The 23,074-nt window shown below is 44.7% G+C and overlaps 1 protein-coding gene across 2 annotated transcripts in view; it reads right to left on the bottom strand.

Moving 5' to 3' along the window:
- Positions 1–23,074, bottom strand: part of NEGR1 (neuronal growth regulator 1) — a 233,956-nt gene that overhangs the window by 207,934 nt on the left and 2,948 nt on the right. The gene's annotated exons all lie outside the window — the stretch shown is intronic.

Genomic DNA, 23,074 nt, shown 5'->3' with positions numbered 1-23,074 from the left:
TTCAGGAAGGAGTTTAATTTGCACAGCAGGAATGCTCCATGTTCCCACCGAGTCATGATGGAGAGTCCTTGCAGCATCTACCCCAGGAGCTGTGCCCGTGGGACAGGCTGCTCCAAGAGGGAAGGTGGACAGGACCTCAACAGAATTTGGGTATTTTCAGGTGGTTTAGAGTTACAGGAAAAGGCCCACAAATCCTCAGTGCTCTGTATTAGCTGTTAAACATAGAAGAACCTAAATTATTAAAACTAAAAGTTCTTCTCTAGATTCAGCTGAGAAGCAGATAAAGATGATAAAAACATCTAGTGGTGCTTGACTGATAAATTTCACAATTAAGCACACAAGGAAGAAATTCCTCCCTGGGACGGTGGTGAAGCTCTGACACAGGTTGCCCAGAGCAGCTGTGGCTGCCCCATCCCTGGAAGTGTCCAAGGCCAGGTTGGACGGGGCTTGGAGCATCCTGGTCTAGTGGAAAGTGTCCCTGCCCATGGCAGAGGGTGGAACTGGATGGGCTTTAAGATCCCTCCCAACCCAAATCAGTCTGTGTTATTAACAGGCAATAATAAAACTGTCTTTTCTTGGACTCAGGAATACCTTTGAGGACTCTTCATCTCAGCCACAATCCAGGCATTTATATGCAGATAACACGGTTTAAAATGTGGCAAATTCAAATGGTGGTATTAAAAAACACATTATACAAAAATAAAATGAGTGTGTAGGTGGTGAATTTGTGATGCCAGACCCCCGAGCTGCAATGCACATCTATCTCTTCCTCCAGCTTGTCCCACGCTGTCAGCAGAGCCTGAGTGATGAGCATCTCTGCTCTGCACACCAAATTCCCTCACTCCATCTCAAGTACCTTCTCCTCCCATCCGCTCACAGAAAGCCCAAGGACCTGCTTATTTCTGGTTGAGTTGCTCAGGAACTGGCACACACAAGTTTCACCTTGCAACACTCAACACGCGGGCACCTGACTGAGCTGTGGTAACACAGCAAGGCAGGATCTTCCTGAATGGAATTTATACTGACTGATTTTTGTGTGTGCCTCCATATCAGTATTTTACATTTTAGACTTATTGTCCCCTCTAAACCACTGAAATGGCCCTTGTTTCATTGACATCAGTGAAGCTTTAGTAAGCTCCCTCAGAGTCTTTCTCTTCATATTTATTCAGTCGCTGTTCCTCACTCAGTGCAATCACCAGACTGAGCGAGGGCTTTGCTGAGTGTTTATGGGCACGTCAGAAGCTCCCACCTTAAATAAAAAGTGCCAGACTTTCAAGTATTGCTTGTGGAATTAATCCAAGCAAATATAAAGTCAGATGTGCTGGTTCACTGATGCCACGCAATACAGGGTCTGCTTTTGGGCTCAGATGATAAGAATCAGCTGAATCTGTTCTCTTTAATTCTGATACAAGACAAAATTTCCACTTAAATTACCAAAATTCACATTTGTATGGAGGAAATGGAAAATTCAGGTGGCAAGAAAAACAAAGACAAATTTCAGAGCCAGCCTCACTGCTGACATTTTTTTCTGTGCAGAGTACATTAATGGCCAGAATAAAAATGACACCTGGAGGGCCTAAAGGAAAAAAAAAAAGGAATTTAAGAAGTGGCTACTCAGCAATATTGACTAAATTATCATTGAAATAGCACAAACTAGTCGCTCAGACAACTCTTAGAAAAAGAAAAAGGTGTCTGACTTCATCTTTAGGCACTGAAATAAACTCTGGCCACTTCTGTGTGCAGGAGCAGAGAAAGGAAAGTCAGTGAGAGCCAGGGCTCGAACAGCTGTAGCTCAAGGGCTATAAAATCACTCTCAGTGTATAGAAAGCCACTCATAACACAGGGTGTTCACCATGTCTTGTTTTGCTATTAATGCATAGAATAAGTGAGAACTCATCAGAAAAATGCAAGAGGGAAATCAGATCTGTTTTCCCATTCAAGACCAAACCCACCCATAAAGCAACCTGGAAAGGTGGGCTAGCTCTCTGCAGCCCTCCATGACTGAACTTCCACAGTCAGCTCAATAATTTATTGCACTGTTTTGACTGTGGTTATAAAACAAGTTTTTCTTCCTGCTCTCGACACGATTCATATTTCCACTGACAGTAACTGCGAGAACTGACCCTGGCTCTGCTGGCACCAGCTGGAGCAATCCCACTGCCCAGGGCAAGGTCTGGCCCTTTCCACAGAGGCAGAGCACACACAGCACTTCTGGACGTTTCTTGGAAAAAAGCACAACGAGTTTTAACACTTAACCAAGGACAGCAACAACATTCAGTCTCAACTGATAAAACGTGGTGCAGCTGCTGTGACTGGCCACGAGCAGGCCTGGACATAACACTCTAGTGGAAGGGTTCCCTGCCCATGACAGGGGTGGAACGAGATGAGATTTAAGGCCCCTTCCAACCCAAACCAGCCTGGGATTCTGTGACATCAGCATGAAAACAGGGTACGAATTCATACCTCTTACACCTTGATAAGCATCTGCTGCATGAAAAGGAAATTCAGTAGTTTGCTGGAAAAGAAAACTGTATGGATTAGGACCACTGAATAATTCAGGTTGGAAGGGACCTCAGAAAGCCACAGAGTCCATCCTCCCCTTCATATTGACTAAATCAAAGCCCAGAACAATGAGAATCACAGAATTGTTCAGGTTGGAAAAGCCCTCTGAGATCATCAACTCCAACCATTCCCCAGCACTGCCAAGGCCACCACTAACCCATGTCCCAAAGTGCCACATCCACATGGCTTTTAAATCTGATGGGGACTCCACCCCTGCCCTGAGCAGCTATGCCAGGGCTGGACAGCCCTTTCCAGGAAGAACTCTCCCCAATATCCAACCTAAACCTCCTCTAGTATAACTTGAGGCCGTTTCCTCTTGTCCTGTTTTGGTGTGAAAGTAAAGGCAGAAAGGAGGATGGAGGACACCACTGGGCATCCGCCACCATCTCTGAAGGGCAGAGGAGTTGAAGAGCCCTAAAAAGCCAGAGTTATGGCTCAGCCTCTGGTTAGTGAACACATCCAGAGGTGACGGACACATCAGCAGACACCTGACCATGCCCTGCCCACCATGGAGACAAGAGGAGTGTCACCAAACTCCTAGAAAGCTGTCCCAGAACTGCAGCGATCGCCTGCAGGACACCGTGTCATCACTGCCCACGTTCCTGTCCTGAGCATCAGAGCAGGGAAAGCTGCTGAGGCAGGAATTTCAGGCAGCCAAAAGAAACATTCTGTTCTTTCATTTATAAGGAAAATTATTGCTCTGCATTAATGTTGTATCCCTTTATTCTTGTTTTTTCTTGGAGAAAGCAGGAAGAGGTTTGATGATTCTTGTGGGTCCTGTCCAACTCAGGAGTTTCTGTGATTCTGTGATTCTAAATTTGGTATTTTTTGTTGTATACTGCATATACATTACATACAGCTCCTGGGCATTCATGGATGACAAGCGGGAGAGAAAAGCTTCCATTTTTGTTTTTCTTTAAAGACTGAAAGCCCATGAGTTTCTAATCTGAGTAACAAAGACTTCTACAGCTTATAAAATCTGAAAACAGAATCCTGTGCTCTCTGATTTCTATGGCATCAAGATTTCACCATTTCAAACTTCAGAAAGGGAGAAGACTGATTATGAAACACTGATTTTATATCACTGTCACAAGCCTGTGATAGAAATCAATTAATGAATACAAACACATTTAAGTGTATCTGATTTAAACAACAGAACCATTTAAGGATCACTAAAAGAAGTGTCTTCCAATGGTTCAGTTACCTATAAAATTTTAAATTCCTAATGGGAAAAATAAGTTTCCTTACTATGTGAAATACAAATATTGTAAAAGCAAAAGCATCATAGTGGCTTTCTCTCCTTTGGAAGTGAAAGTCAAAACTCTCTAGATTTTCAAAGGCCTATTTGATTAAAAATACATGACAGCTTTTGGGCTATAATGAGCAAACAGCCTTGCAGCCACAGTACCAGCTCCTGCCCTGGACTGCTCCCAGATTTTTCAGCCTTAGTTCCTTTTCCTTGGATTGGAAACAGGGATTTCTGCAGCAGCACCATCATGTTGTTCACTTGCCCACGTACAGGATATGCCTGCTGTGTCCTGGGGAGAAGAGACAGCTCAAAAAAAGCTGAAAATTCCCTTTTTTGCAGTGATGGAAGTTCAGTGCCTCGGCTCTAGGACATCTAGAACACCACCTACACTCACTTTTCTTTCTAACAACATCTAGGGAAGAGATTTCTTTACAACGACAAAATTTCTGCCACAAAGTGAATTTCTCCCTCTGTCAAGAAGCCCAGGTATCTCTCAGAACTTTATGATCAGGGTTAGGACATTATTTTCCAATTCACTAAATAGGAAAATATTACTCAGAATCCTTAGAGGAGCAACCTCAAACAAGCAAGAAAGGCTTTCAAAAGACACAAGAAAAGACAAATTAGACAGGGATGCTTTGAAGATGAATTATATTTAGTGTGTCTTTAATTACTCACACCCGTCATCTCTTTTAATCAAGGGTCAGATGCTTTGTTTGTCAAGAATTGTGGTTTAAATAATTTTCAATGCAAGATGCAATAATTGCATTTTCTGCTAATGAGTCCTTGTGCATATTATTTGTCACTGGGTTTAATGAGGAAGCTCTAAATACAAATTTTTGTTAAAATGTTGCAAAAACTAAACAAGCTGCTGCAGCAGGGTGGTTTCCACCAGCTCTCCTGGCACAATGCCACACACAGGGAGCCCCGGGAGGGGTGGGAGGAAATCTAGGCCAGGCTTCTACTGAGGCAGGTGGGGCCAGCCTGCCCCAGAGCAGCATCAGGGACACCTGTGTGACCTGCAAACCAAAGCTGGAAATGACAAAGGATGGGATTGTGCCTCAGCTGGTCACCAAGGGAAATCTCCCAGTGACACACCAGCAAGGGTGGGTGACTCCAGGCCCTTGTAAATAGTCTCTCTCCATCTCTCCCGTTGGCTCCTTCAAGTACTGGAAGGGACAAAAAGGTCACCCTGAAGCTTCTCTTCTCCAGGCTGAACACTCCCAGGTCTCTCAGCCTTTCCTTGTAGGAGAGGGGGTCCATCCCTCTGGTCATCTTGGTGGTCTCCTCTAGACCTTAATGACAGCAGTGGCTGCTACAAAGCAATAGGCTATTTTTGGTATATGCACCAGCACTCTGGCTCTGTTTGCCCCTGGAACGTTCACATGGTGCAGAACAGCTTTGGATCTGGATCTGGCTCCAGTTTGTTTTCTAGAACTATCCAGAGCGCACCATAATTTTCCCTCTGTACTCCAGAACATCCTCAGTACAAGGAACACTGAGTAATTTCTGTGTGCAGTTTAAAGCCTGGTCCCTGAATGAACAGAAAATCCCAACTGCCTGTGTGCATTCCCAATGTTCATCCGGCTGGATGAGCAAACAACTCTCAGTTCTAACTGTTGTGCTTTGGGTAATTCTTGATTTTCACCGTTTGCTGGAAATGAACAGAACAGAGAACATAAATTCTTCCCAACCCATTTCCAAGTCTAGAGTAAAATAGTTGATTAATGTTTTAAAAGGAACAACTAAAGAATTTGGCTTCAAGGAGCCACAGCAAAGCCTGCGAATGCGGATTTACACTTCAGACACATCCATTCTCTTAGGAAGTAATGAAGACACCATTTATATTCATTCTGTGGCACTGGCAGTGCTGATTGATGTGAACCTATTCATATTTAGATAACCTATGAATCAACAAAATTAAAATCCTAGGATTAGGAAGAAGAATAGACAAAAGAGGAGACGGTACCGACTTCCTCTTTTCAAAGCCATCAGCAGCATCTACAGACGGGAAGCTGCTTCCCAGCCTTCCTTTTGCACGGACACTGCACCCCGTGTGTCCCACCCCTTGTCACCTCCTTGGCAGAAGGAGCACAGCCCCACCTGCTCAGTCCAGGAGAGGGGTCCCAGTGTCATCCTCGGCATGGGGATGACTTGCCCTGAGGAGCAGGATGTCCTGCAGCCCCTGGACCAGGTGCTGGTGCCATGGAGCATCCTGCCCCCCACAGCCAAAGCCAGCCAGAATCTACCACATCCATGCACTGACATCGAGAAAAAAGCAAAATTCCCAGAATCAGGAGGTGGGGTCAGCACAGGGCTCGATGGAGCTCGCAGTAACAGGGAAGTAACAAAATCCAGAAGGATGTGACTGAATAAGAATGTGATATAAAATATTCACCAAGGGTTGAGTGTTGTATAGTTACTGGATAGGCACATGTTTTGCGGTGAAGCCTGGATTTAGTCCCTCTTTCCAGGGCAGTGGATTTCAGAGCCCTGAAGAGAGGTTTCAGTTCAGATCAGCCCCAGGTCAAGAAGTTGCCATCGCAGGTTATTGCTGAAAACACCTTGTGTAAGCTCTGGCAGCACCAAAAGTGCTCTGGCAGCTGATCCACAGCCCGTCTGGTCCCTCCAGCAGAGCTGCCAGCCGCCCCCCCCCCCCCCCTCCGGGGATGCCACTGCCTCCCTGGGATACCACGCCCTCCTTCTGCCCCGTCCCAGCCGAGGCTGCTGCCAGAGGAGCCTGCTCTTCTCCTGCCCTGGAGTGCCCTCCCATCGACAGCTCCAACTATTGACTTTCTTATACTTTAATACACTGCTGGGAAGCTGCAGCAGCCGAGAATGGATCACCAAGGTCAGGAGAGGCTGAAAGCTGTGGGGGAGGCAGAGCTGGAAGTCCAGCCCTCCCACAACCAGATGGATTTGCTGAGCATGCTGCTGGAGCACAGTCACTGCTGAGCTGAGCCCTGGAAAACTCTCATCCCCAAACCGGAATTGAGAGCAAAGGCAAAGCATGGGGTTTGCTTTGGCTTTCTTGGTCTTAGGGCTTTTTCAAAGCTGTACTTGGTTCAAATTGGGAGTGTTATCTTCCACTCATGGATTTATCCAGAGTGCCATAAACATTACTGCAGACACCACCAGGCTGTGACTGGCAGAGGTCAGTGTGTCATGACTGGAGGAATATTCCTCCCAGGATTAATTTGCATTAACATTTTGAACCCTTTTTATAGACCTTGTATTGATTTGCTGCATTGAGCTGCTTGCATTTTAAATCACAACTGTGTGTGTTTCATTTCCATCTCAATGTACTTTATTATAAAGTTGCAGTGCTAATATTTCCCCATTTTCACAGGAAATCAGCTATTCAAGATAATCTTTCCCAAAGTTTGTTACCCCAAGCCCTGTCTGCAGGGGGACAGCAGGGTTTGAACTGGTGAGTTAGCACTGCAAAAGAACAGGATGGTTTGAGTTGGAAGAGACCTTAAAGCCCATCCAGTCCCAACCCCTTCCATGAGCAGGGACACCTTCCACTAGACCAGGTTGCTCCAAGCCCTGTCCAACCTGCCCTTGGACAATTCCAGGGATCCAGGGGCAGCCACAGCTTCTCTGGGCAACCTGTGCCAGGGCCTCTCCACCCTCACAGGGAGGAATTTCTCCCTAATATCTAACCCAGCCCTGCTTTCTGGCAGTTTAAGGCTATTCCCCCCTGCCAGGATTTTTCTAAACTGGTTGTTTCTCTAATTCTCTCTTCATCCCTTCAGCAATGACGGGGTCACAGTGGAGCCAGAGTGCAGCTGAAGCCAGGGAGTTTGTGCGAGAGCGGGACTGTGTTCAGGTGCTGCCCTGGCTGAGGCTGGATTTCCAAACACCATAGGCATTTATGAGGATCACAGAGTAATATGCTGGGAGAGCACTGCAGGAAGTGTTTGCCAGTTCTCCCAAACCAGCAGCTCCCAGTTCACACCATCACAGGTTGCACAGGCTGTGAGGGGTGAAAAGCAGTAAAAGGGACCAGGCTCATCTCTAGTAGGTTTTGCTGTCAGAGACATTGTCTCGTGGGGTTAAAACCCAGGTACCACCCAGTACCTGGCTCTGCAGTGACTGAAACCAGCTGGTGCAGAGGGTCCCTGACCCCCTGCCCCAGAGCCGCTGCTCTGCCCAGACAACAAGCAACATCAGAAATCAAGTCTAACTGACCATATTCATTTTCCCTTTACACCAGACCCTCCACACAACCACTTTTCCCATGTTCAGTGAAGATCTGCTGTGCAGATTTCCCTATGAGACATTTTCTTTAATAAGATAAAGTGCTTTAACTTGTCTGATTTTGTCTGAGTAGCATGTTGCAATTTGTACATTGAAAATAATCATTAAAAGTGTATTTTTATCCTCCTCCATATCCCCACATAGATCTCTACCCATCTCATTCCTCAGCAGCAGAAAACATATTTAAATGTGTGGCAACATCAAACATTTCTGTAGCGAATAAGCCAAGCCATGAACCGCACGAACAACACAGAGGCAACAACTCTGCAACACAACATTCATTTGCTAAATTTCACACTGTAGAAGAAAACACAAAAAATATTTATTTCTACTACCCAGAACTGTATCTATACTTTTCATTCTGTAAAATGAAAATCACTAGCCTGGTCCACTTGACAACATGGCACACCCAGATCATCATGTGGGTAAGAAGACTGTGCTAGCACCTATAAGATATGACCTGTAACACAGGTCATACTTTAGCAATATATTTATCCATAAAACTGTCTGATAAAATCCACATAGATCTATTGTTTATCTTTTTTTAATATGTATGAGATAAATGTGAAATATTGATAAATTTTTCATCTCAGAATGTTGGATAACCCCTAACGACCCATCTCAGTGCTGCAGGTACCTCCTGTGCAAAGAATCCCAGAATCCTTGAGGCTGGAAAAGCCCTCCCAGAACACTGAGTCCAGCCTGTGCCTGATCCCCATCTTGTCACCCAGCCCAGAGCACTGAGTGCCATGCCCAGTCATTCCTTGGACACCTCCAGGGATGGGGACTCCACCACCTCCATGGGCAGCCCCTTCCAACACCTGACCACCCTTTCCAGGAAGAAATTCCTCCTGATGTCCAACCTGACCCTCCCCTGGCACAGCTTGAGGCCATTTCCTCTTGTCCTGTCCCTTGTCCCCCGGAAGCAGAGCCCAACCTGTCAGGGAGTCCTAGAGCAGGAGAAGGTCCATCATCCAACCTGGCATCCACAGTCCCACCACCTCTAATCACTGGCTGTAACAAGTGTAAATTCCTCAGCATTTCCTTATCCTTGTGTAAAAACCAACAATAAAACTTAATGTGCCAACAACTGCCTCTGTATTGTTGGAGTACTTGTCTCACATCTCATTAGTAGCTTCCCTTCATCTTGCAACTTTAATTAGCAGCTCCAGTGTGGGATTTACCTATGACTGCCATGGGTGAGGAGTGCAAGCTAATGAATTATTCAAAGTAAATTAAGAGACTGAGGGAGTTCTCTACCTGTCTCACACTAACATACACTTCATTAGCAAATATTTTCACCTGTGACAGTCACAGGTACCTCACAGGCTGAGTTTTTGTGCTCACCTGAAATGGATTCTGTCTGTGTCCGTGAGAATGTCAAATGTGGAGTTTTACTTCCAGAGATTTCATTACCAGTGACAGTCAGTAAATTGGATCCTCAAGATTATGGGAGTCTTCATTAAACTTGGGCCATGCTAGGAATGGTTACACAGGCAGGTTCCCATCACCCCAGAAATACCCCTGTGGGGCCTGTCAGGACCCCACACTGATCCATCACTCCCCCCAGACCTCCTCATGTATTGCCTGAAACTTTCTGAGGACTCTTAGCAACATTTTTAACTCTGAAAATATGGAGAAATCTTCAAGCCTGTTTTCCCTGACTTGACCCATGATGAGCAGGGTGAGAATGTGCTCTCCAGCAGTTCATCCTCCCAGCAGCCATTCAGGAAACCCTTCTCCACCAGCATTTCCATTCACCAGGAATTGTAGTGATAGGACAAAGGGGAATGGCTTCACTGCCAGAGGGCAAGGTTAGATGGGATACTGGGAGAGAAATCCCTTCCTGTGAGGGTGGTAAGGCCCTGGCACAGGCTGCCCAGAGAAGCTGTGGCTGCACCCTCCCTGGAAGCATCCAAGGCCAGGTTGGATAGGGCTTGGAGCAACCTGGTCTAGTGGAAGGTGTCCCTCCCTGCCCGTGGCAGGGGTGGAATGAGATGGGCTTTAATGTTCCTTCCAAGCCAAACCATTCCATGATTCTATGATTCTATTGTAACACCAGCAGATCAGTAAAAGCAGAATTTCATACACCTCTGGCAACCCCAAGGGCCATGACTCCAGCACACTGGAGGCAGCAGAACTGTGTGTTCCTGCAGTCTCTGGGGACACCTTCCACTTTTCCAGATTGCTCCTAGCCCCATCCAACCTGGCCTTGGATGCTTTCAGGGATGGGACACCCACAGCTTCTCTGGGCACTTGGTACTCGAATCTTTAATGTAGTTTATTGTATGAACTGTACCTGTTTTCTATTTAGGTATTTCTATTGCTAGTATTTATTGTATGAGCTGACACTCAAGAGTTATTTAAGTTAAAATAAATTAATTCCCACTAGCAGTGGCTGCATCCCAATCTCTGTGAGACACAGCCCTGCTCTGGCACAGATTCCCAAAGGACAGCAAGTCGGCTCTCAAGGATATCGATCTGCTCCACTGTTCTACCTCCTAATTGCCACCAGTGCAGTCCCCTCCAATTAGCAGGGACCTGGCGATGCTGCCAGGTTTGCTGGAATGAGGCAGGAACCATCACTCGGGAGTAGAAAGGCATCATTTTTTTGTTGTTGACAGAAATCACTGGTTCTCAAAAGTACTGACTTTCACAATGTACAGATAAAACTATTAAATTGAACTGTTTACTTATAGCACAGATTTATGAGTTTATGAGCAGAGGACACAGGAGTAAATTGTTTGCTAAATAACTAGGGGGGGGAAGGCACAGAAATGCTTTGAGTTAGCTAGTTTGTCTCCACAAGTAGCTCAAATCAGCACCATTGCCCTTTGCAGCCCTGTACCAGAGGGTGACCACAACAAGGCAAAGGTGAAGCATCGCTTGAACATGTTTTGTATTTTTTTCCATACCTCCATCCTACATTAAAAATTCTTAGTGACATTCCTACACACAACTGATTTCATTTAAGTCATTAAAAAAATCACGATTTTTTACATTAAAATTGAATAATGATTTAATATATGTTAAAGAACAGAGTTAATTACACGGAAACACTCAGTAATACACTGAAAAAAAGGTTTGGGTAGAGGAAACCTTCAAATGAGCAAATGGTTGTTCTCTGCTCTGACACCGTGGTGCTGGTGGGGGGGGCTGGGGCTCAGCAGAGCCCTGTGCCCCCTTTGGCCTGGGTAAAAGGAAATTTCTGCCAGAACTCTGTCGAAGAACCACCTTTCTGACATTATTCAGCTCAACAAAGGGCCTAAATGTATCTTGTGGAGAGGCGAACAGCCACAAGAGATAACCAGTCCTGCACTTCTTTGATAGTTGATTCCAGCAGTTAATTGCCTCTAAAACACTCGCTTCACATTTATGTTGAAATTGCTCACTTTCAGCTTTTAGTCATTAGTTTGTATTATGGGTTTTTTGCCAAGATTGGATTTTCTGAGTTTTTTGACATTAAAACGTTCTTCAGCACAATGAGGTTGCCTGTTGCTATTCTGCTAAACTAATTAGCCAGAGTTCCTCGAGCCTCCCCCCGTAAATATTTTTATTTCCCAGACAGTATTTTTCTCTCCTCTGCCCCTTCCTGCTCTGTCAGCAGCTTTGAGAAAACATGCCCCAGAACTACCCATCATGTTTCCCTGCCCGTAGCAGCAAAGCATTTGTATTCCTGTTCATGCCCAGCTGTGCACACCTCTGGACCCTGGCCCTGGGGGATTTGCCACAATGTTATATTAGGGCCCAATGCAAACTATTTTTAGAATGGATCCAGTCCCCTTTGAGCAGCTTTTCCACCTTCATTATCTCCTATTCCACTCACCCTTGTGTCAGGAAGAATTTCTTCCTGGAAAGGGTAGTCAGGCATTGGAAGGGGTTGCCCAGGAAGGTGGTGCAGTCCCCATCCCTGGAGGTATCCAAGCAATGTCCAAGGTGGGGATCAGGCTCAGGTTGGACTTGATGGTCTGAGAGGGCTTTTCCCACCTCAATGATTGTGCAATTTTCAAATGTCATCCATACTTTTATATCCAATTTCAACATATTCCTGCAAACACCAGTATTGCCCTCCCTCCTTGCTCTCTGCTGAAGAACCCTCCTGAAATTCTCTTTTCAACCCCACTCAGTGTTGATTCCACATTGTTGATTTTTCTTAGGTCTGTGAGAATCATAGACTCACAGACTGCTTCTGCTACATAAAGATCAAATGAGAAACCTTATTACACACACCAGGAAAATGAGCTTTCCAGTGACATGTGACATGACCTTCACCTGTCAGGACTCATGGCAGAGTCTGCACTCAGCCAGTCATACATATATTCATACATGTGGAAATTGTAAATTACATTATGGGATGGATTCAGTCCTAGTGAATGCTGCATCCTTTCACTTATGCACATCTATCACAAATAAATATGTACCAGCACACCCAGAGTGTTTTCTTCAACACTCACCTCCCGATGAAATGCAGGGAGGGTTCATCCATAACTGCTATTCAAATTCAAAAATAAAGTGATTTAGGAAATAAATTACGATTTAGAAATATATTTAGGGTCACATGTCTTAGTCCTCTCAGTCAAATGTAAAACCTTCTCCTCTCTGTCTTCTTTGTTTTCCATCCCATGATGCCAAACTTTGCAGCCAGAGCTGCAAACAAGGAGCTGGAGTGTTCCATCCCAGCCTGGGCAATGAGCTGCCTTTGTCACTGTCACATTGGGGCAATGGCCAAATTAAAGACATTCATTTTCATGGCTGGTTATTACTACCTGATAATCTGCATGGTAAGACAAATGCATTATTCCTGATGAGCTGGAGAAGCTGGAAGCAGAGGATACTCTGAAGTAGGACACAAAGAGGATGGGCTGAAAAAACATTTGTCACCAAGGTCCAAAGAAATGTCAGAAAGCAAAGTGGTGTCTTTTAAAATCAGAAGAAAACATAGTTCATTGATAAAGATTAAAAAGCCCAATTAGGAATTTTCATAGAATTAGAGTCACTTATGTTGAAAAAGCCTCTGAGCCCATCGAGTCCAAGTGTTTCCCAGCACTGCCAAGGCCACCACTGATCCACGTCCCCAAGTGCCACATCCACATGGCTTTTAAATCCCTCCAGGGATGAGGACTCCAACACTTGCCCTGGGAAGCCTATGCCAGGGCTGGACAGCCCTTTCCAAGAAGGAATTTTCATTTCACAGGGATATTACATGGAAAGAATCAGCAAGGTTTGGAATGAGGATGGACAGAAGAGCCAGGAGAGGGGACCAGGCTGCCAATTGGCAGCAGGATGGTGAGTGGAAAAGGCATTTACTGGGGACAGGCAGAACTGCGAGATATGAGATTTTTTTACCTTTTTTTTTAAGTTCAATATAATTTAAATTTCAATTTTAGTGTTCCTTAGTAGGTACCTACAAGGAGATTTCAGAAGATAAAACAGTTTCAGATTGCAAATCCAGGATGAAAATCTGAAATGGAAACACGTCTGTGCATCACCTTCACAAAGATCCCAAGTTAAATGTGCAAGAGAGATAAGAAACGAGTGAGTAACTGAGGGGATCCAGAGCCTGCTTTCATAGCAAAAGTGTGGAATAATAGGACTTTTCAAAAGGAAAAAATTTTTTTTAAAAAAAAAACAGAAGATCTATAAGCTTTACCTAAGAAATGCATTCACAGCCATATTTGTGAAACCATCCTCTGGGAACAGATGGTCGATAACCTAAATAAATTATTGGGTCCAGCTTTCCAAGAAATCTGAAATATTCTGTTAACTGCTGAACAAGTCTTGCCCTGGAAAGAGAAGCTGATTAAATGAGTGTAGAAATAAATTTTAAAAGATCTTTCCTGGCCCCTTTTCTGCAGGACTTAGCACAAAAATGGTTCATTCCAGCTCCAGCATCATGGAAAGCAAAGAGCTGTGGCCCAGTTCCCTAACAGATGCACTGCCAAAGGGAAGTACCTCTGAAAGAGCACCTGAGACTCTATTTTGCTAAAGAGATCACTTCCTGTTGGAAAATGGAGCACCTGTATAAAATCACCCTTAAATATTACCTTTCCAAGTTCATTTCTCCCCAAATCCACATACTCAGGAATTTGTCTTGCAATGTGGAGCCAAATTTACAGCCCAATAGCTGCTGAAGTCAAAGATGATCATTAAATCACCTAATTCTTCACTTCATTCTGCATCACACCACCAGGTCCAACAGATCTTGATGTGGTGCAAACCCTTTTGTTATTTATAACCACTTTCAGAGGATTTTACAGTATGGATTTTAGCTTACACAAACGAAGATGATGAAATTACCTCACATCTTAAATAATCAAGCTAGTCTACTAATTTAGAATTAATGGGATGGAATGAAAATGTTGGGCAGTTTCAAAATAAATTAAGTGTGGAAGCAGGTTACATTTAATCAAGCTGTCATGCAAATTAGCAGCTACATTCGGTGAGTGCTATTTAAAGAACTCTTTGCTAGTGAAAATGGTTTTGGAGCCATTACAGGAACAGTCTCTGTTTTGTTAAGGCTGAGGAATGCTAAAAAGCACAGCTCCCCCAAACCAGGGTCAGAATGTCAATACTGCAAAGCTTTGCTAGAGAGGGAAAGGCCACATGGGGCCGAGGGGGCAGGGGAGACTGAGTCAATATTCTCAACACTCACTGTTAATCTGTGATGTTACAAACAGCTGCCAGAACAAAACAAACAGCCAAAAAAGAAAAAAAGGAAGGAAAGGAAAAAGCAAAGAAACAAACAAACAAACAAAAAACTCCAACAAAACCCAAAGCAAACAAAAAAATTATATAAACACAGGTTTCTTACAGGAAAAGTATCACAGGATGGTTTGGGTTGGAAGGGACCTTAAAGCCCATCTCATTTCACACCCCCTGCCATGGGCATGGACACCTTCCACTATCCCAGGTTGCTCCAAGCCCTGTCCAACCTGGCCTTGGACACTTCCAGGGATGGGGCAGCTACAGCTTCTCTGGGCAACCTGTGCCAGGGCCTCACCACCCTGGCAGCCAAGAATTTATCTTCCTCACCCACACTCTTTACTAGGAGATGTGCTTTAGGTCTTGTAATTTATCTGCTTCTAATTTATGAATAATATGTCAAGTGCTCTCCAAACACAACAAAAATCTGCACAGAAACTGCATTCCAGATGACACAATCTTTGATCAAGAGCAAACACTGCACAGTGTTTGCTACTACAGAAATAATGCGACTTTGTCCTATGACAGTGTCTGATCTTCCACCTGAGAATTCAAAAGGTTTGCAAACAATAGTAAGACTTAAAGCTTATTCTGCTTCCCAAAAAAGTCACAGGAATTGAGAGGCTTTGGACAAGGCCTTGAGAGCCAGGACAAAGGGTAATGGCTTCCCACTGCCAGAGGGCAGGGTTAGATGGGATTTTGGGAAGGAATTCTTGGCTGCCAGGGTGGTGAGGCCCTGGCACAGGTTGCCCAGAGCAGCTGTGGCTGCCCCATCTCTGGAAGTGTTCAAAGCCAGGTTAGACAGGGCTTGGAGCAACCTGGGATAGTGGAAGGTGTCTGTGCCCATGGTAGGGGGTGGAACAAGATGGGCTTTAAGGTTCCCTCCCAAACCAAACCAATCTGGGATTCTGTGATTTCAGGAAGAGGAAGTGAGGCATCACAAGCACCCCAGAGCCTTTACCTGAGTGTGAAATGTCAAAAACTGTTCAAAATTTAAAATTAGACTTGGAGAACAGGCGTGGAGTAATGATCCCTGAGTCTTTAGAATAGATATGCTAGCTGAATTTTGAGATTTCTTTCATTTAGAGTTGCATGTTCTCATCAGGAGATTAGAGAATACGCAGCTTTCCCAAGAGCGTGGCTGGAGTTGGCTTGCAGGAACCAAGCTGGGCAACCTGGCACAGCCCAGTCCTGTGTGGGTGATGTCCAGTGACCTGGACCTCTGGTGCTGCAGTATTCCTTACAGATGGCAGAGTTGTTTCTGCATCCTCTCATCCTCCTTCATGTGTTATATCCACATATCTGATAGTGATTGCTTTGTTATGTTTTTGCCTCTGATCAGTAACATGTCTGTGATCCACTGATAGTGATCTGATCACCACATAGTGGACTGGAAACATGTCTTGGTTTGGGAGGTGTAAACCCTCTTCCTGTGCTGTTCACCCCACTGACTGCAGTAGTTTTGTGTGAATGTTCACAGTTCCTGTGTATGCTTTGATAACACCAATACTCCTTAAGTGGCAATATAAGTAACTGATATCTCAGGATGCCTGGTCTCTCTAAATATACATCCCTGGGATGCTGGAGGAGCTTCACTACCTGCAGGTTGGTTTTCCCTGTACCTCTGGCCTTCTCTCCCCAGCAGTTCACCTTTCCGCCCTCCCATCTCTCTCAGCATTAACTGAGTTTACTGCAGTGAAGCAATTCCTGCCCTGGCAACACATCATTCTGCTGGGGAAAATAGCAATAACCCTGAACACTGTGTATGTACTTGGGACTTAATTTAAATAATTCTTGAAATATCCCATTTCCAATGGACTATGCTGCTTCCTGCTCTCTTTTATACTAACCAGGCAAAGGGAACAGTGAAGGAAAAGATTTGCTGTAACAAAAATTATTTTTAATTCCAGGGTAATACTTCTGGGCTGACTGCCTTGATTTCTGTGAATTTCATCAACTCTTTGACTCTGTGATTTTTCATATTTTATACACATCCAAATCTATTTTCCTTTTACAAGATTAACCGAGTGAAGGATCAGAAGGAATATTGTTTTGAAGTATTAGTGAAAATAAAAAAATGGAAGAGAATGTTAAGGATGAGTCAGTGCATTTATCTCTGTGAATTGAGGTTGTGGTAACTCATGAAAGAGCCAGGTCAGCCCAGGAGCCAAGACTCCAGTACTGATGGTGGGGAAGAGTCACTCACACAGTTGCCCATGGAGCACCAATGGTATTTTGATGCCAAATGTATAATTAGTTGATCTGCTCAGTACAGGTACAATAAATCATGAGGAGAATCCACCACCTCACTAAGTTACGGTTTGGGATAAATATTTTGGAGGTGCAGTGTTTGGAATTGTAAGTGCAGAGGCCAAACCCAACCACCAAACAAAACATCTGTATAAAGTGCAGAAGGTCACTAAATGCAAGTACATCTGAAATCCACAGAATCACACTGCTTTGGGTTGAAGAATTTCTTCCTAAATATCCAATCTAAATCTACCCTCTTTCAGCTTAAAGCCATTCCCCCTATTCCTGTAGGACACAGGATGTCCTGTCATCCCATCTTCCTCCACCCTTGTCCCTTCACATCCTCACACCCACTGCTGGCAGCACTGACCATTCTGCCTCTTACTGGGGAGAACAGGCCAAACTTCTCCCCCTTTTGCCTTGTGCTAATTCACCATTTCCTCTTATAGTTGGGCTGGAAGAGGGATTTTCACTCACAGCTCCCTGCAATGTCCCAGGAAGGCTCAGCCCAACATGTCCCCCCCAGCCCGGGGCTGCCACGAGCTGCAGTCAACTCAAATGACCCTGGCATCCACACTGAATTTGCAGGCTGTGTATATCTTTAGCCCATGCACCTTCACACTACCAGAAACATAACATGAAAAAGGTTTATACAGGTTAAAAAAAAAAGTCACAAATTAAATACAATGAATTAAATTAATTTTAAACTGATTTCAGGCAATGTGCAGGACTCAATACTAAAAAAAAATAAAAATAAAGAGCTGTGACAAAAGCTATATTTGTTCTCTCTTCTCTCGCTCTTTAATAGTCTCTGAATGAAAGGTCTAGTACAATTTTCTAGTCCACTTGTTCCAGCCAGGGGAAAACTGCTCGTCGTAATTAGGCCACTTTCATAACAGATTTCCTCCTCCCCCGACCTCCTGTGGTTGTGACCAAGGCTCCACACCTGGAAATTGGTGACCTATTCCCTCCTCTCTGGTTGTTCCCTCATCATCTTCCCTCCTCTCCAGATTTTGATCCCCTATGCTCATGGTCACAGGTCAGGGACAGAGCGGCAAAGTTAACAAACTGCAAGAAAAATCTACCAGAGAATATTTGGCTTTGTGACCATGGAATCTGTACATTTTCCAGAGGGGTTTCCCTGGGTGACCTGGGACGGTGCCCTGTGTCCAGGTGGGAAGCCCCAGGACACATCCAAGCTTCAGGGTGGGGCAAAGTTTGGTGAGGAGAGGGAATAAACCCATAATATCTACACCAAACTATCTCCTCATGAACACTGCAGAGAGCAAACAGAGCTCTCCAATCCCGGGGAGTCTCTCAGATGATCCTCATGTGATTCCCTGGAAGGGTGGTGAGGCCCTGGCACAGGTTACCCAGAGATGCTGTGGCTGCCCCATCCCTGGAAGTGTCCAAGGCCAGGTTGGAGGGGGTTTGGAGCAGTCTGGGATAGTGGAAGGTGTCCCTGCCCATGGCAGGGGGTGGAACTGGATAGGCTTTAAGGTCCTTTCCAACCCAAACCATTCCATGGCTCTATAAGATTGGAAACACAGTGTTTTTTTAGCCACAAGGTTTTACGCATCACAGAAATACCTGAAAGAGAACCTTAGACTTGTCAGTTTTTTCCTCCCACTGTTTATATTAGCACTTCAATGACATTTTCAATATTTAATTTCAGATTTACTTAATAACTGTCTGACCAAGAATTATAAAAGAACTCCACTGCTGGAGTGGGAGTGTGATCAGGAGTTAGGAGGGGCCTGGTGAGTCCAATCACCAAAGCCGTGCCTGAAGTGCTGAGATGCAATTTAACTTATATCCACATGACCTAAAGCAGCAGCTGGACAGTGAAACACTTCAACACTTCTCTGTGTACAACACATTTAAGGGACATGATTTTGCCACAGTTTCTTGATTTAATTCCTATCATTAATTCAAGATAATTATGACATAACACACTGAGATAAATGCATACATATTTTTAATGAATTAACCAAAATTTGTAAATATTATATTGCACTATATTAAATTTATAAACAAAAGTATTTAGCATGATTATACAGATAAATGTTTTAATTATTGAATTATTATGTATTAATTTATTCCCTAAGCAACATAATACCTGCAGAACTCCTGTATCTTTAACTCCCACTGGTATGAGATTTTTCATCATATCTGTTAGAGTACACAACTAACTCAGTGCTTCATAAGCACAGATCCCAAAATACACCAATTTAATAATGTAAGCCCTTTCTGGACCTTCATATCCAGTTGTGCTCATTTTTTAACTAATTTAGTTTGTCTGATCCAAATCCCCCATTAAAACCTGCTCTGTTATCATGGGTAGAAAAGGAGTAACAGAAATGTTGCTAAGTGAGTTACATATTGAAACCTGCTCAATAACAGTGAGTTCATCTATTTACTCATTGCTACCAGGAGCTTTCAGAAGAGCAAGAGATGGAGAAACCTCGTTCCAGCATCGTTTTAGTGTTCATCAAGCGTTCTGGTGGAAGGTGCCCCTGCCCATGGCAGGGGACTAGAGCGAGATGATCTTTAAGGTTCCTTCCAACCCAAACCAGTCTGGGATTCTATGATCAGAAGATGCACAGATCAGAGCTGCCCAGCAGGGTCCAAGTGGGACCTTCCTGCCCTCGCAGTCAGCCCCCTGAGACATCGGCTACGCTCAGCTCTTACACATGGTGACAAGAAGAAAGTCATTTAAATCTCTGTTGTCTGTTCATCAGAACAGCCCTTTGGAACAAATCCTGGTTTTCATTCCTTATTGACTCCTTGTTTTGTTAGCTCCTCTACATAACAGCTGAAACATTCACCATCACTTAAAATGATAAATTATTTTAATTTACGCTGAATTTATTTATTATTGTTGCACAGACAAGAGGCAAGTACCATAATGTGCTGTTTTATAATTGGTAGGGATTGAGAATAGGAAAGCCTTAAGCAAACAACTTCATTTTCCAGGGGGTGTGCACACGAGTCTGCACATACCAGGTCACGTTTCAGGAATGAAACTTCACATAGACAAAGAATTTGTGACCTTGAATTGCACCACAGTACCAAGAGTATGGGCCTTAAGAACTGAACCTTTGAAAACCATAAAGGAAAGAAGAAAATATTTATATTTATTACACTCTCCATAAACACATCTGCAGGTATTCACGGCTGCACCCAGCACTGGACATGCACTGGAGGGACTAGGATTCTGGGATGCATATAGTATCTCAAAATTCCAATATACTGTATAAACTTGTTATCCACCTGCTCTTCCTACTGCAAAACTTCCTTTCCAAATGCTCAGTTCTCAGTAACAGGAATGGCAACAGATGGGGAATGTTTGGTAGATGCGCCACCAGTTTTCCATGATGCTGTCACCTCCTGGGCAAAGACTCTCAGCTGTAAAGTATAGCTCTTTTGGAATAGAAGGCAGAACTGGTAAATCCCAATCCCCAAAAGTCACTGGTACCCCAGCAATTTAAATATTAATTAGGCACCATTGGGCACCCCCACCATCACAGTCGGGAAGCTCTGTCCCTCCCGAGGGGGACAGAATTCCCACTCACTGCATTTGGGGCAATAGCACTCCCAGACACCAACAGGCACAGAGAGCTTCTCCTCCCATTCCCTAGATGGTAACTGCTTCCACTAGCAGAAAATCTTACGGAAAAGAACAAGTTGAGAAGCTCTAAGAGCAGCCAGCAAAAGAGACAAATAGTTTCAGATCAGCTGCCAAGGACGTGCCCAAACCCTTCAACACCAGTGAAAAAAACCAGTAAGACACAGCCCTGGGCAGAGCTCCTCTGCAGGCACAGCCCATCCTGCCTTGCCAGGGGCTCACCTGGAGTGTTTGGGGACAGCTCCAGATCCCCACAGCCCGTCCTGCCTTGCCAGGAGCTTATCCGCACTGTCTGGTGACTGCCCCAGGTCCCCAAGGCAGGGGAGAGCAGACACAACACAGACCCAAAAGTCTCCAAGGTGCAGTGAGAAGCAGCCAGGCTGCACATGAAGAATTTCCAATTCAGCAAGCAAACTAAAAAGCCCCAAACCTCCTGAGCTGTGACCAAAAAAAGACATTCTCTATAATCACCCTCCTTAGGTGACCGTCAGCTACTCAAACCTTAGACAACATTCATGGGATGGCCAAAAGGGACAACTGTGGGCAAACACGTGGATCAATTCATTGACCTGCTCACATGCTTGGCCTAAAAGTGATCCCCGGATTTCCCAGCCAGGTTTGACAAGAACCCACGTCTGCTCTGTGATCACAGCTGGACACAGATATCTGCTTTCCAGCTCCTCCTGCCAGCCTTTGGGAACATCACGGATCCCAGCCTGAGCTTTAACTCTTTGAAGCAAGTAATTCACAGTATTTTACAGACTGCAGAACCCATGTTACCTAAATTCCTCTATAATCATATACTGGTAAAAAGATCTTTTGCTTTTTTAAAACCATGACAACTTCTGAAGCTCAATTTGCTGTGATGACAGAACGTAAAGGTACTATAAAGATGCTACCAGGTAGAGTTGCCTTCATTATCCATGAGCTTTGAGAAAAACAAAATGCAGGATAAAAACATTTGCTTGCTAGACAAAGCCCTTTTGATCATCTTCAGCACATTTTGCACATTCTGATATCCATGGGGACTTGGGCTCCAAATGGCAGGTGAGGTACATGGGGACTGCTAAGACAACATCCCTGTTTCCTGCGTTATCTAAAGCCACGGGGGCCACACACACATATCGGCCGTAACCAGGATCAGCATCACCACAGGAAGGCAAAGAGGAATTCTTTTATTTCTCACAGAAACAGAAATGCCTCTTGCTGCCATCCCAATGTGAGCTCTTCACTGTCCTCCCCACATCACCTGGAAGGGGAGGAAGCCCTTCTCAAGTGGAGGTGTTTCATACCCCCTGGGCATCCAGCCCTGGAACGCCAGCCCTGCTCCCGACTCTGGCTGTGCCTGCGTCCTGTCAAGTGCTCTGCATTTGTTACCTCTCCTAAAACACTCCCTCCTGAAATCTCCACTTCTGCTGTCAGTGAGATGGATATGCTGGAACACACAGTGATCCCACTCCTTACAGAAGGTCTTGGAAAGGGTCATGGGAGAAACCCAGCTCTGAATATACAGCTTGTTCCCTGTATTTCTAGCAGTCCACAGTGAAGCAATATATTCTTTTAATAAAATCATGGGTTTATAAGTTACTCTCTCCTTCCTCATGTGTTCTCATGAAATCTTAACAGGCTGCCTGGGAAGAACACAGGATGGAATAATACTACTGAAAATGAGCAGCTTCCCAACATTATTCTGCTATGAAGAACAACCGCATTACTGATGTGATTTCTTATAACTTAAATAAATACAAATAGTGTTGGGACTGCAGGGATCAATCGCCAATTGAAATCAAACAAAAGGGACCTGGGTTTAATTACTGAGGCTACAGAAATAACTCATCACAGACAGAACTCCTCAGCTAACAAGGGCTTTTCTGTAAAATCCCCTTGCTGAGGGTGTTTCTGTACCAAAGCAGGTGTCCAGTGACATTCTTGGCAAACCTGCTCTTCTGTCAGTCCTTCATGAAGGGCCATGTGGGTACTGTGCCTCTGTCAGCATTGGGAACTGCTGGCCAGGGAGGCCACGGGAGAATCCCAGCATCCCAGTACCACCTGGGCACAGCAAAGCAGGACCCAGCCCCACGATGGTCCTGGTCCTGGCAATGGGGCTGGAGAGGGCACTCACCCCAGGGGTGCTGTGAGGGTGAGGAGGGAAGGCGTCTGGATGAGCAAGAGCATCAGACAGGAGCGATGTTCCCAGAGCACCAGGCAGGGAGAGATGTTCCCAGAGCACTGGGCAGAGAGCGATGCTCCAAGAGCACCAGGACAGGGGGTGATACTCACTGTGCTGCTTCTGCAGCACTAAATAAACGCTGTGTGTGTTTGATACTAAATTGACTAATTACACTGTTATATGAGTTAACTATTTCAAAATGAGGGAGCCAAACTTATTTATTTTACTCCGTGTTAACACACAGAGGATT

The sequence above is a fragment of the Pseudopipra pipra genome, chromosome 9 (assembly GCF_036250125.1).
Source record: "Pseudopipra pipra isolate bDixPip1 chromosome 9, bDixPip1.hap1, whole genome shotgun sequence".
NCBI classification, from domain to species: Eukaryota; Metazoa; Chordata; class Aves; order Passeriformes; family Pipridae; genus Pseudopipra; species Pseudopipra pipra.
The sequence above is the reverse complement of the archived record's forward strand: the minus strand, read 5'-3'. Positions and strand labels throughout refer to the sequence as shown.